Source organism: Cebus imitator, unplaced genomic scaffold, assembly GCF_001604975.1.
Source record: "Cebus imitator isolate Cc_AM_T3 unplaced genomic scaffold, Cebus_imitator-1.0 Scaffold231, whole genome shotgun sequence".
Taxonomy (NCBI): Eukaryota; Metazoa; Chordata; class Mammalia; order Primates; family Cebidae; genus Cebus; species Cebus imitator.
In genome coordinates, this window is record NW_016107546.1 from 2,172,981 (window position 1) to 2,184,453 (window position 11,473).

At 44.0% G+C, this 11,473-nt stretch overlaps 1 non-coding gene and 2 pseudogenes across 1 annotated transcript; 2 read left to right on the forward strand and 1 right to left on the reverse strand.

Annotated features, from left to right (window-relative positions):
* The first annotated feature begins 845 nt into the window (after positions 1-845).
* LOC119466812 lies at positions 846-5,327 on the forward strand (annotated as a pseudogene).
* Positions 2,179-2,285, forward strand: LOC119466815. The gene has a single exon (XR_005195304.1). It is a non-coding gene; the product is annotated as a U6 spliceosomal RNA (small nuclear RNA).
* A 3,491-nt stretch (positions 5,328-8,818) lies between the features above and the next one.
* On the reverse strand, positions 8,819-9,434 carry LOC119466809 (annotated as a pseudogene).
* Between the last annotated feature and the right edge of the window lie 2,039 nt (positions 9,435-11,473).

Sequence of the window (11,473 nt, forward strand, 5' to 3'; positions counted from 1 at the left end):
TGAAACCCCAACTTAAAAAAAAAAAAAAAAGCTACTTTAAAAGTATATGTGTTGTGGCTGGGTGTGGTGGCTCCTGCTGGTAATCCAAGCGCTTTGGGAGGCTGAGGTGGATGTATCGCCTGAGGTAGGAAGTTTGAGACCAGCCTGACCAACAAGGTAAAATCCTATCTCTACTAAAAAAAAATTAGCCAGGCATGGTGGCAGGTACCTGTAATCCCAGCTACTCTGGAGGCTTTAGCAGGAAAATCACTTGAACCTGGGATGCAGAGGTTGCAGTGAGCCAAGATCATGCCATTGCACTCCAGCCTGGGCAGTAGAGCAAGACTGTGTCTCGAAAAAAAAAAAAGTATATGTGTTGTAATATGACCAGATTCCAAAGTACTCACAATTTTCTGATATGTACCCATTAAAAAAAGGTATCTTAGTGCTAAGGTACCGCCTGACTCCAGAAGAAAAAAAAAGGTATCTACTTTTATACTGGTGACAATAGTGACATTCTCTTTAAATGTTTGTAATTCTTGCATTCTGTGGAATAATACTCATTAGTTGAGTTTATATTGAAATGTAGAAATTCCTGGTTTCACGAATTTTATGTATTTAGTATTTGAAAGATCCTGATTTTTGTGCTTTCTTATTACAATGTAAATTCACAGTATATATGAGATTTTGCCAAGTTGAAAACTACAATTGTGGATTGCAAATAAATAATGCTAAACAAGTTACGTGTAAAATGAGAAGGTTAGGTGTATTTATGAATATCGACTTAGATTCTGTTCACATTCTCTAATTGCATGACTTAAAGTTCTCTCTCTCACTCTTTCTTTTTTAATTGAGAAAAAGGGCAGATGGCGGTATTACTATGTTGTCCAGGCTGTTCTTGAACTCCTGGCCTCAAGGGATCTTCCAGCCTTGGCCTCCCAAATTGCTAGGACTACAAGCATGAGCTACCATGCCTGACCTATGTCAGCTTTTTAAGAACCTTGAGATCAAAGAAATGAAAAATTTCTGAAAATTTCCATATGTACTTAAAACTCTGTAACTATATACTATATATTGAATCTACCAAAAAATTGATGGTTAGAAACCTGCAACCAAGATTTAATAGCCTTGTTTTATAAAAATGTAGCAAAACAAGTAGAAAAACATAGTTAATAGCTTTAAAACAAAATTTTCTCATAAATTAAAGTTTAATACAATTATAAATTAATAAATGGCATTAAGTTACATAGATTATTCATCACGTGGCTGACCATCTGGTTTCTTCCAAAGGCTGCCACAATTGCTGCAGGCCAGGCTGAGGCTTGAAGAACCCCCGAATTCCTATATCTAGAAGGATCCGATTGTCTCTTGTCTAGGACATTTTAAGGAAATGTATTCTCCCTATTTCCCTGCTCCTGACCAATTTACACAGACTACAGGGAATCCATAGGATCTGGAGGCTGAGAGAGACGTGCTAAAAGGTAGAGTGACAAAAATTGACTTTTAAAAACTGGTGAATCAGGTATTTTTTGATTACGAGTAAAGAAAGCTATCCTAACCCAATTTAAAAGGGGATGATCAGCCAGGCGCAGTGATGCATGCCTATAATCTCAATGTTTTGAGAGGCCAAGGAGGGTGGATCACACAAGTCCAGGAGTTGGAGACAAGCCCTGGCAACATAGCAAGACTGAAACTCCAAAAAAATTTAAAAATTAGTCAAGTGTGATAGTGCACACCTGTAGTCCCAGCTACTCTGGTTACTGAGGTAGGAGGATCATTTGAGACTGGGAGGTTGAGGTTGCACTGAGCCATGATTACACCACTGCACTCCAGCCTGGGCCACAGAGCAAGACCTTGTCTCAAAAGATAAATAAAAATTAATTAATTAATTAAATGAGGATGGTAAGAAATCCAGAGCAGAAGCTCACAGATCCCAAGTAGAAGTCATAAAACTCAAAGTTGTCAGATCACTACTCTCTCCACCTTTCTCTGGGATTGTGTGGTTTCTGCATCTGTTGGCACATCCAGGCTATGGCTTATCTCTGATGACTGGATTTTTCCATTTACGAGCATGCATACACGAAAAAAAAGCTGCCCCTCCTCACACTACCTGATTCTCCAGTTCTGGTGTCTTCCACTGAACTACTGACTCAAAGTCGAAGTCTCTAGTTCAAATTAGCAAGCAAAAGAATCTGATTGGTGCTCACATAAGCAGCACATATACTAAAATTGGACCAATACAGAGAAGATTAACATAGTCACTGTGCAACGATGACACCCAAATTTGTAAGGCATCCTATGTGAAGGCAGAAAAAAGCTTCTGATTGGATTAGGTGTTCTTCTGTGATCCAATCAGCTGTGGCTATGGAGACAAGATCTAATGGTGGGTAGCATAACTGTCTCTGCCAGGGACTCTGTGGTAGGGCAAATTTTCTGAGATGGGGAAGTGGGTAGGGATAAGACAACTAGTATGTCAAATTCCTAGACATCAGATAAGTTGAAATGGACTTTCTGAGTTGGACTTTTTCAGGCTCTATCTCTTGAGTTGGAGGTTCAGACTCTGGAGGGAAGAAGGGTCAAATCATATCAGTTTATTCTCCTTATTCCAAAAACAGAGTGGGATTTTGGTATGCGGCACATACAGCTTGGTTTATTAAAAATTAGAGTGGTTGCTGGGCGCAGTGGCTCACACCTGTAATCCCAACAGCTTGGGAGACCAAGGCAGGCAGATAACAAGGTTAGGAGATCAAGACCAGCCTGGCCAACATAGTGAAACCTGGTCTCCACTAAAAATACAAAAAATTATCTAGGCATGGTGAGGCAGGAGAATCGTTTGAACCTGGGAGATGGAGGTTGCAATGAACCAAGATCAAGCCATTGCACTCCACCCCAGGCGACAGAGCGAGACTCCGTCTCAAAAAAAATAAAATATTGGAGTGATCTGGCCAGGCACGGTGGCTCATGCCTGTAATCTTAGCACTTTGGAGCGCCAAGGCAGGTGGATCACTTGAGGTCAGGAGTTCAAGACCAGCCTATGGTGAAATCCCATCTGTACTAAAAATGTAAAAGTTAGCCGGGCATGGTGGGGGCACACATGTAATCCCAGCTACTCAGGAGGCTGAGGCAGGAGAACTGCTTGAAGCCAGGAGGCAAAGGTTGCAGTGAGCTGAGATTGCCCGCCACTGCATTCCAGCCTGGGCAACAAAGTGAGATTCTGTCTTTGAAAAAAAAAAAGAAAGAAAGAAAGAAAGAAAAGGAGTGGTCCAAGATCAGTGCATTGGTAGAAAAAAAAATTGGGGTGGGTGCCAAATGTTCCCAACTACTCCTGTAGCTTCTAGAATGATTGGAAGTTTTGAGTACCAACTAAAACCTGTGTCCAGATAACAGAAGACCTTCTTCAGCTCCACATAAAAATATCAGATAGACAGATAGATAGATAGATAGAGTTAAAGACAGGTTCTTGCTCTGTCACCCAGGCTGGAATGCAGTAGACTGATCATAGCTCACTATAGCCTGGAACTTCTGTACTCAAGCTATCGATCAGCCTCATCCTCCCAAGTAGCTGGGATTACAAGCGCTTGCCACCATGCCCCGATAATTTTTTTTTTTCCTTTTTAGTAGAGACTTGGTTTTGCTATGTTGCCCAAGCTGGTCTCAAACTCCTGGACTCAAGTGATCCTCCCATCTTAGCATCCCAAAGTGCTGGGATTACAGCTGTGAACCACCATGCCCAGCCCATATAAAAATATCCTGAAAGGGCCCAGAGCAGTGGTTCACGCCTGTAATCCCAGCACTTTGGAAGGCCGAGGTGGGCGGATCCTGAGGTCAGGAGTTCCAGACCAGCTGGATCAACATGGTGAAACCCCGTCTCTACTAAAATACAAAAATTAGCTGTGCGTCGCCCGCCTGTAATCCCAGCTATTCAGGAGTCTGAGGCAGGAGAATCGCTTGAACCTGGAGTCAGAAGTTGCAGTTAGCCGAGATCACGCCACTGCACTCCAGCCTGGGCGACAGAGTGACACCCCGTCTCTCTCTCTCTCTCTCCCTCTCTCTCCCTATATATATCTATCTATCTCCTGAGAGGAGTGCATCCCATCCCCGCGACCGCCTGGCGGTCCTGTCCGGCCCCCGCGCCCGCCAGCCATAAGCTCCACGCAGCACAACAAGGACCCCTAGTACCGGCTGTCGGCTGAGGTCAAGAACCGCTCCTGTCCAAATACGACCCCCAGAAGGAGGCAGAGCTTCGCAGCTGGATCGAGGAACTCTCCAGCTTCTCCATCGGCCCCGACTTAGGGCCTGAAGGACGTGGTTACCTTATGCACGCTCATGAACAAGCTACAGCCGGGCTCCGTCCTCAGGATCAACCGCTCCATGCAGAACTGGCACCAGCTAGAAAACCTCTCCAGCTTCATCAAGGCCATGGTCAGCTACGGCAAGAACCCCATGGACGCATTCGAGGCCAGCGACCTTTTGGAGAGTGGGAACCCGACGCAGGTGCAGGTGTCTCTTCTCGCCCTGAGGGGGAAGGCCAAGACTCAGGGTCTGCAGCGCGGGGTGGACACTGGCGTCACGTACCCGGAGAAGCAGGAGCAGAACTTCCACGACGCCGCCTTGAAGGCGGGCCAGTGAGTCACCGGGCTCCAGATGGGCAACAACAAATGCACCAGCCAGTCGGGCATGACCGCCTCCGCCTACTGTGCAAGGAGGCATCTCTACGACCCCCCATGGACCACTGGACCATTAGCCTCCGGATGGATACAAACAAGTGTGCCAGTCAGGTGGGCATGACGGCTCCCGGGACCTAGGGGCACATCCACGACACCAAGCTGGGAACCGACAAGTGTGACAACTCCTCCATGTCCCTTGCAGATGGGCTACATGCAGGGTGCCAACCAGAGCGGCCAGGTCTTTGGCCTGGGCCGGCAGATGCATGATCCCAAGTACTGCCTGCAAGGCACAGTGGCTGGCCGGGATCCCTCCAGCAACTGCCGGAGGTCCCTGAATATCCCCCTTACTACCAGGAGGAGGGGGGTTACTGAGGCTCCCAGCACGCTCTCTCCTCACATCGTCTCCCCATCGGGGTTTTGGGTTTATCTGTGTTTTCATCTTTTTTTTTTTTTTTTTTTTTTCAGTGCTGCCAATCAACCGAGGGTCTGTGAGCGGCGGCGTTGGATCAGGCAGCAGGGCTTGTTCCCCCTTGTCTTGGTCCTTCGCAGGACTGAGCCACCGGGCTGTAGGGGAAGGGGTCGAGGCTGTATCCGGATACGTGTAGGGTGAGGGTCTCTGCTGGCATGTCCAGGTTGTGGGGCGAGCTGTGCTGGGGAGAAGAGACCTGGGCTTGGAGGGAGCTGGTCCCCAAAGGTTTCCGGTTGCCTGCCTCTTCCCCTTTTGTCAGCTGATCAGTTTGTGGTTTCTGTATCCGCAAAGATTTCAGGAAGTATTAACACAAGAAAAATACATTTTTTTTTCCCCGAAGAACGAGGCAGGGACAGTGGAGATGGTGTTGGGAAATGAGTCCCCTGGGAAAGGGGACCTGGACACGATGCCAAATATCTCAGGCTCCCAAGTGGCTGGGTTTCCCTAGGACCCTCCTACCTGCCCCCGGCCGGGTGGGGAAAGTGAGGCCGGTACAAGGAAGTGGAATTCTGAGTTGTTCGGGCTAAGCCTGACCCTCTCCACTCTAACGGCTCCCTACCCCCAACCCCAACTGTGGCCTCAGTAGGTTTTTGTTATTGTTGTTGTTGTTGTTGTCCAGGCTAGAGTGCAGTGGTCGATCTTGGCCTCTACCTCCTGGGCTGAAGCGACTCTCCTGCCTCAGCCTCCCAAGTAGCTGGGACTACAGGTGCTCCACCATGCCTGGCTAAGTTTTGCATTTTTAGTAGAGATGGGGTTTCACCATATTGGTCAGGCTGGTCTCAAACTCCTGTCCTCCGGTGATCTTCCCGCCTTGGCCTCCCCAAGTGCTGGAATTACAAGCATGAGACACTGCGCCCAGCCCTTCAGTAGGTTTTAAGAAGCCCCCAGCCTGCCTTCTCCCCTTCTGGGCTGGCTAGCCATATTGCTCTGTCTCCCCTGGCCACGTGCCCTGCCAAGTACTGCACAGGGACACCCACCCAGAGTCCCTCCTCCATGAGACGATGTGAAATACAACTGTGGACCAAACACAATAAAACCTGTTTGTAAGAAGGAAAAAACCAATATCCTGAGAGAAAATATATTAATAGTCATAGTTTATTGTTCCAATTTTTCTAGTTTTTCTCCTTCTCAAATAAGAAGAGTGTAGAATAAGCCACGACCTGAAGTTAACTAATTATTTAATATTTTCATTCTATTGCCCTAATAATAATATCATTCTATGTAATTAAAAAAACACAGCACTTTGGGAGCAAATCACTTGAGGTCAGGAGTTTGAGACCAGTGTGGCCAACATGGCGAAACCCCGTCTCTACTAAAAATACAAAAATGAGCCAGGCATTGTGGCATGTACCCATAAGTTCCAGCTACTTGGGAGACTGAGGCAATAGAATTGCTCGAACCTGGGAGGCGGAGCTTGCAGTGAGCCAAAATCGCACCATTGCACTCCAGCCTGGGCAACAGAGTGAGACTCCATCTCACAAAATAAAATAAAAATAGTCCGGGTGCAGTGGCTCATGCCTGTAATCCCAGAACTTTGGGAGGCCAGGCTGGGTGGATCACCTGAGGTAAGGAGTTCGAGACCAGCCTGGCCAACATGGTGAAACCCCATCTTTACTAAAATTACAAAAATTAGCCAGGCATGGTGTTGGTACACGCCTGTGATCCCAGCTACTTGGGAGGCTGAGGCAGGAGAATCACTTGAACCTGGGAGGCTGAAGTTGTGGTGAGCCAAGATCATGCCACTGTACTTCAGCCTCTTGCTCTTGCAACAAAGTGAGACTCCATTGCAAAATAATAATAATAATAAATTAAATTAATTAAATTAAATGAAAAATAAAATAATTTTTACTCAAAATATTAAAGGTGTTGCTCCATTGTCTTTTAGCTTCCAATGTTGCTGTTGAGAAGTTCAATGCATTCTGATTCTTTAACCTTTTATGACCTATTAAAAATTTAAAAAAAATTTTTTTTAAGACAGAGTCTCACTTTGTTGCTAATTTTTGTATTTTTAGTAGAGATGGGTTTCACAATGCTGGCCAGGCTAGTCTCGAACTCCTGACCTCAGATGATCTGCCCGCCTTGGCCTCCCAAAGTGCTGGGAGTACAGGTGTGAGCCACTACACCTGGCCAGAAACTTATGTTCTTCTGTTCTGAAATTTTTTATTGTATTATTTCTTTGAAAATTACTTCCTTTCTTTCCATTTCTTGAACTCTTATTATCTGGATATGGGGACTTGTTAACTAATTTTCCTTTCATTTCTCTCCTGTTTTTCATCTCTGACTTGTCCAACTTTCTTGGAAAGTTCTTTAAATTTATCTCTCGCTTTAAAATTTCTGGTTTTTTTTTTTTTTTTTTTAGACAAAGTCTTGATCTGTCACCCAGGCTGGAGTGTAGTGGCATGATCATGACTCACCACAGCCTCAAACGTCTAGATTCAAGCAATCTTCTCTCCTCAGCCTTTAGAGTAGCTGGGACTACACGCAGGTGCCACCATGCTCTGCTAATTTTTTTTGCAATTTTGTAGAGATCCAATTTTTAAAAATCTCAGCAATCCTAGCTTTAATTTCCTAGCACTCTTTTTTGTTCTTTGAATTCTCCTTATTCATAGTGTTCTGGTTTTGTGTGATTGTTCTGTTTGGTTTTTATGGATAGAGTTTTCTCTTATTTGGATGGAGTATAACTATCATCTTTTATCTTTGGAAGTTTACGTCTACTTCCTGCATTATTTCTGTTTCCTCTGATTTCCTTTTTTGCCTGTTTACTTTTTTTGTTTTTGAGACAGAGTCTTGTTTTGTTGCCCAGACTGGAGGGCAGTATTGAGATTTCAGCTCACTGCAACATCCACCTCCCGGTTGAAGCAATTCTCCTGCCTCAGCCTCCTGAGTAGCTGTGATTACTAGCACATACCATCACGCCTGGCTAATTTTTGTTTTTTTTAGTAGAGATGGGGTTTATCATGTTGGCCAGGCTGGTCTCGAACGCCTGGCCTCAAGTGCTGCCCACCTTGGCCTCCCAAAGTGCTGGGATTACAGGCGTGAGCCACTGCACTTGGCCTATTTACTTCGATTTCTCTTTTTTTTTTTTTTTTTTTTTTTTGACACTATCTTGCTGTGTCACCCAGACTGGAATGCAGTGGCTGCATCTCGGTTCACTGCAACCTCCACCTCCAGAGCTCAAGCAGTTCTGCCTCAGCCTCCCGAGTAGCTGGGATTACAGGCACTTGACACTGTGCCTAGCTAATTTTTGTATTTTTAGTAGAGACAGGGTTTCATCATGTTGGCCAGGCTGGTCTTGAACTCCCGACCTCAGATGATCCGCCCTCCTTGGCCTCCAAAGTGCTTGGATTACAGGCGTGAGCCACCACACCCAGCCTGACTATAGCTTCTATACAGCTTTTTATAGCTGTAGCTCAAAGTCCCCAAACTCCCAATACTTCCCTAGTCTTTCTAGACCACTAATAGACAAAGGTAGAAAGTTAGGAGGTCCCACTAATCACTATCATGGGGGTCCCACCCCATGATTGGGGTCTCATCAATCACTATCTCAAAACATCTGTCAGATTAAAATTTAAAAGCTCATGTTTTCTGAGGACAAATATTTATGCAAATTCAGTTACTGAGTTTATTGCTCATGGTAAGTTTTTTAAATAAAACATTTATAATTTATTGGTCTTTTGGGGGAATTAGATGCACCATCACTATATTACAAATGAGCCATTAATTTTGTAGCTTTGTCGACACTAACTGGTTTACTTTCATGACACTGCTGAGGAATCAGTTCTTTCTGTAGAGGTTAAAAAAGGGCCTTTTGAGAAGTGTGCAAGTTCCTTTTGTATATTTACAAAAGCTTTATGTACTCTGCTAATTTTTTCATCATTTACAATGTTCATCTTCTTAAAATTAGTGGTAACTCAGGCTGGGGGTGGTGCCTCACGCCTATAATCCCAGCACTTTGGGAGGCCAATGTGGGCAGATCACCTGAGGTCAGGAGTTCAAGACCAACCTGGCCGCCATGGTGAAACCCCATCTCTATTAAAAATACACAATTAGATGGGCATGGTAGTGCATACCTGTTCCTAGCTACTTGGGAGGCTGGGGCAAGAAAATTGCTTGAACCCGGGAGGCAAAGGTTGCAGTGAGCCGAGATTACGCCATTGCACTCTAGCCTGGGCAACAAGAGTGAAACGGCATCTCAAAAAATATATATATATATTAGTGGCAACTGGGTTTTGCTTTGTTTTTGGCCTTTATGTTTTTTTGTCTGGCTGTGTGAAACACATTCCTGGGGACTTCTGCCCTCTTCATTTGTTCTTGGCCATTGTCTCTCACCAGGCCTTCAAGGAGCTATAGTCAATAAATAATTCTGTGAACTCTAACTAGCATGACCCATAGACCCAGCAAGAGGGGCCCCTGCCCTTAACCCGGCATGTCACAAACCCCAAAATGTATTTATTAAATAACACACAGACACCTTTGTTACTTGGAATTCAGCATACAGGCTGGCATTGTATGACTTACAAACTTAAATATCCACTCCAGACCCCAGGGAAACACTTCACATCACTTGCTCTATGTCTACAAAACAAAAGGCAACCAAATACAAATGCCATAAAGCTTAATGGTTTCTGCTGCTGTCGAAGTAGGAGAAAGACCTTGCTTTGGAATGTGAGGAGGATTCTGAACAGCAGAAACAGATAAGAGAAAAGGCAAAATAATTAGCTTGTCAAATTCTTTCTCTCAGTGTGAATGCAATAGCTTTTGGCCTAATAGAGTATCTTTTCCTAGTGTCAAGCATTTTCTTGCTTCTCTTAGGACACCAGACATACTCACAAATTAGGGTGAAATTTCAGATAGGTAGCTGAGGAACATTTTGCAAAACTGAGCACTTTTATATTATTGCTATCAATAAAGTATGATATTGATTCTTTACATTTGTAGCAAAAGGGACATGGAATGTTAGAATTGCAGAATTTTTTTTTTTTTTTTTTTTTTTTTTGAGTCTCTGTTGCCCAGGTCGGAGTGTAGTGGCACAATCTCGGCTCACTGCAACCTCTCCCTCCTGGGTTAAAACTATTTTCCAGCCTCAGCCTCCTGAGTAGCTGGGATTACAGGTGCCTGCCACCACACCCAGCTAATTTTTGTATTTTCAGTAGAGATGAGGCTTTACCTTGTTGGCTAGGCTGATCCTGAACTCCTGACCTCAGTTGATCTGCCTACATTGGCTTCCCAAAGTGCTGGGATTATAGGTGTGAGCCGCCACACCTGGTTTTCATTACATTTTCAAAAAAATAAAGAACTTTAGCCTTATCTACATAATTTTAATTTTAAGTTTTGTTATTAAACTTTAATTCATGGCCAGGCATGGTGGCTCACGCCTGTAATCCAAGCACTTTAGAGGCCAAGGCGGGCGGATCACCTGAGGTTGGGAGTTCATGACCAGCCTGACCAACATGGTGAAACCCCGCCTTAAAAAAATGAAATATGGACTGAGTGCCAGAACTTAAAGAAAAAAAAATAAAATAAAATAAAAATAAATAAATAAATTTTAGTTCATTTATTATTTTAAAGTTTTAATAATCATCAGTTTTTATGATTAATCATTAATTAATCATAATTAATCTGAAAATAATTCCGTGATTATTTTACAATTTCTGTAACATAATGTAAATGTATTATAAAATGTAAATGTAAAGTTTTGTTTACATTCGCTTCAATTCATAGTTATATACTGCAGGGGAAAGGGGAGGGCTTCCACTTGGCCTTCTGAAGGTTCACTGAAAATCACTGTCATAAGGCAGTTTAATAGAACAGGCATACAAATGTACTTAACAATTACACGATGAGCACCAGAGGAAAATCACAGAGTGATTGCCCACCCTCATTGTAGTTCAGAAGCTTATAGACCATGCTAGCAAAACAGGTTGTGGAAGTAGGGAGAAGAATTCTGATACTAGGGAGAATGAATGGATTAGGGAACAGAGATTAAATTGTATATTATCCTGTGAAAAGTTCTGTTCTGGTGTAGTTACATTCTTGGTCTTCTAGGGAGGAAAAAAATTAATTTTTTTTTTTTGATGGTCTAGATCTCAGGAAGATAAAGGAACTCCAATTTTACAGAGAGTGGGGGTAGGGAGGGGTGTAAGTCAGAGAGACCTTGAGGCTTCCTCAGTTCACCAAGCCATATATGGTGGTATTGGTTTCTGAGCTCCAACAACACTTTCATTTTCATTTTCTTTTTTTTTTTTGAGACGGAGTTTCACTCATGTTACCCAGGCTGGAGTGCAATGGCGCGATCTCGGCTCACCGCAACCTCCGCCTCCTGGGTTCAGGCAATTCTCCTGCCTCAGCCTCCTGAGTA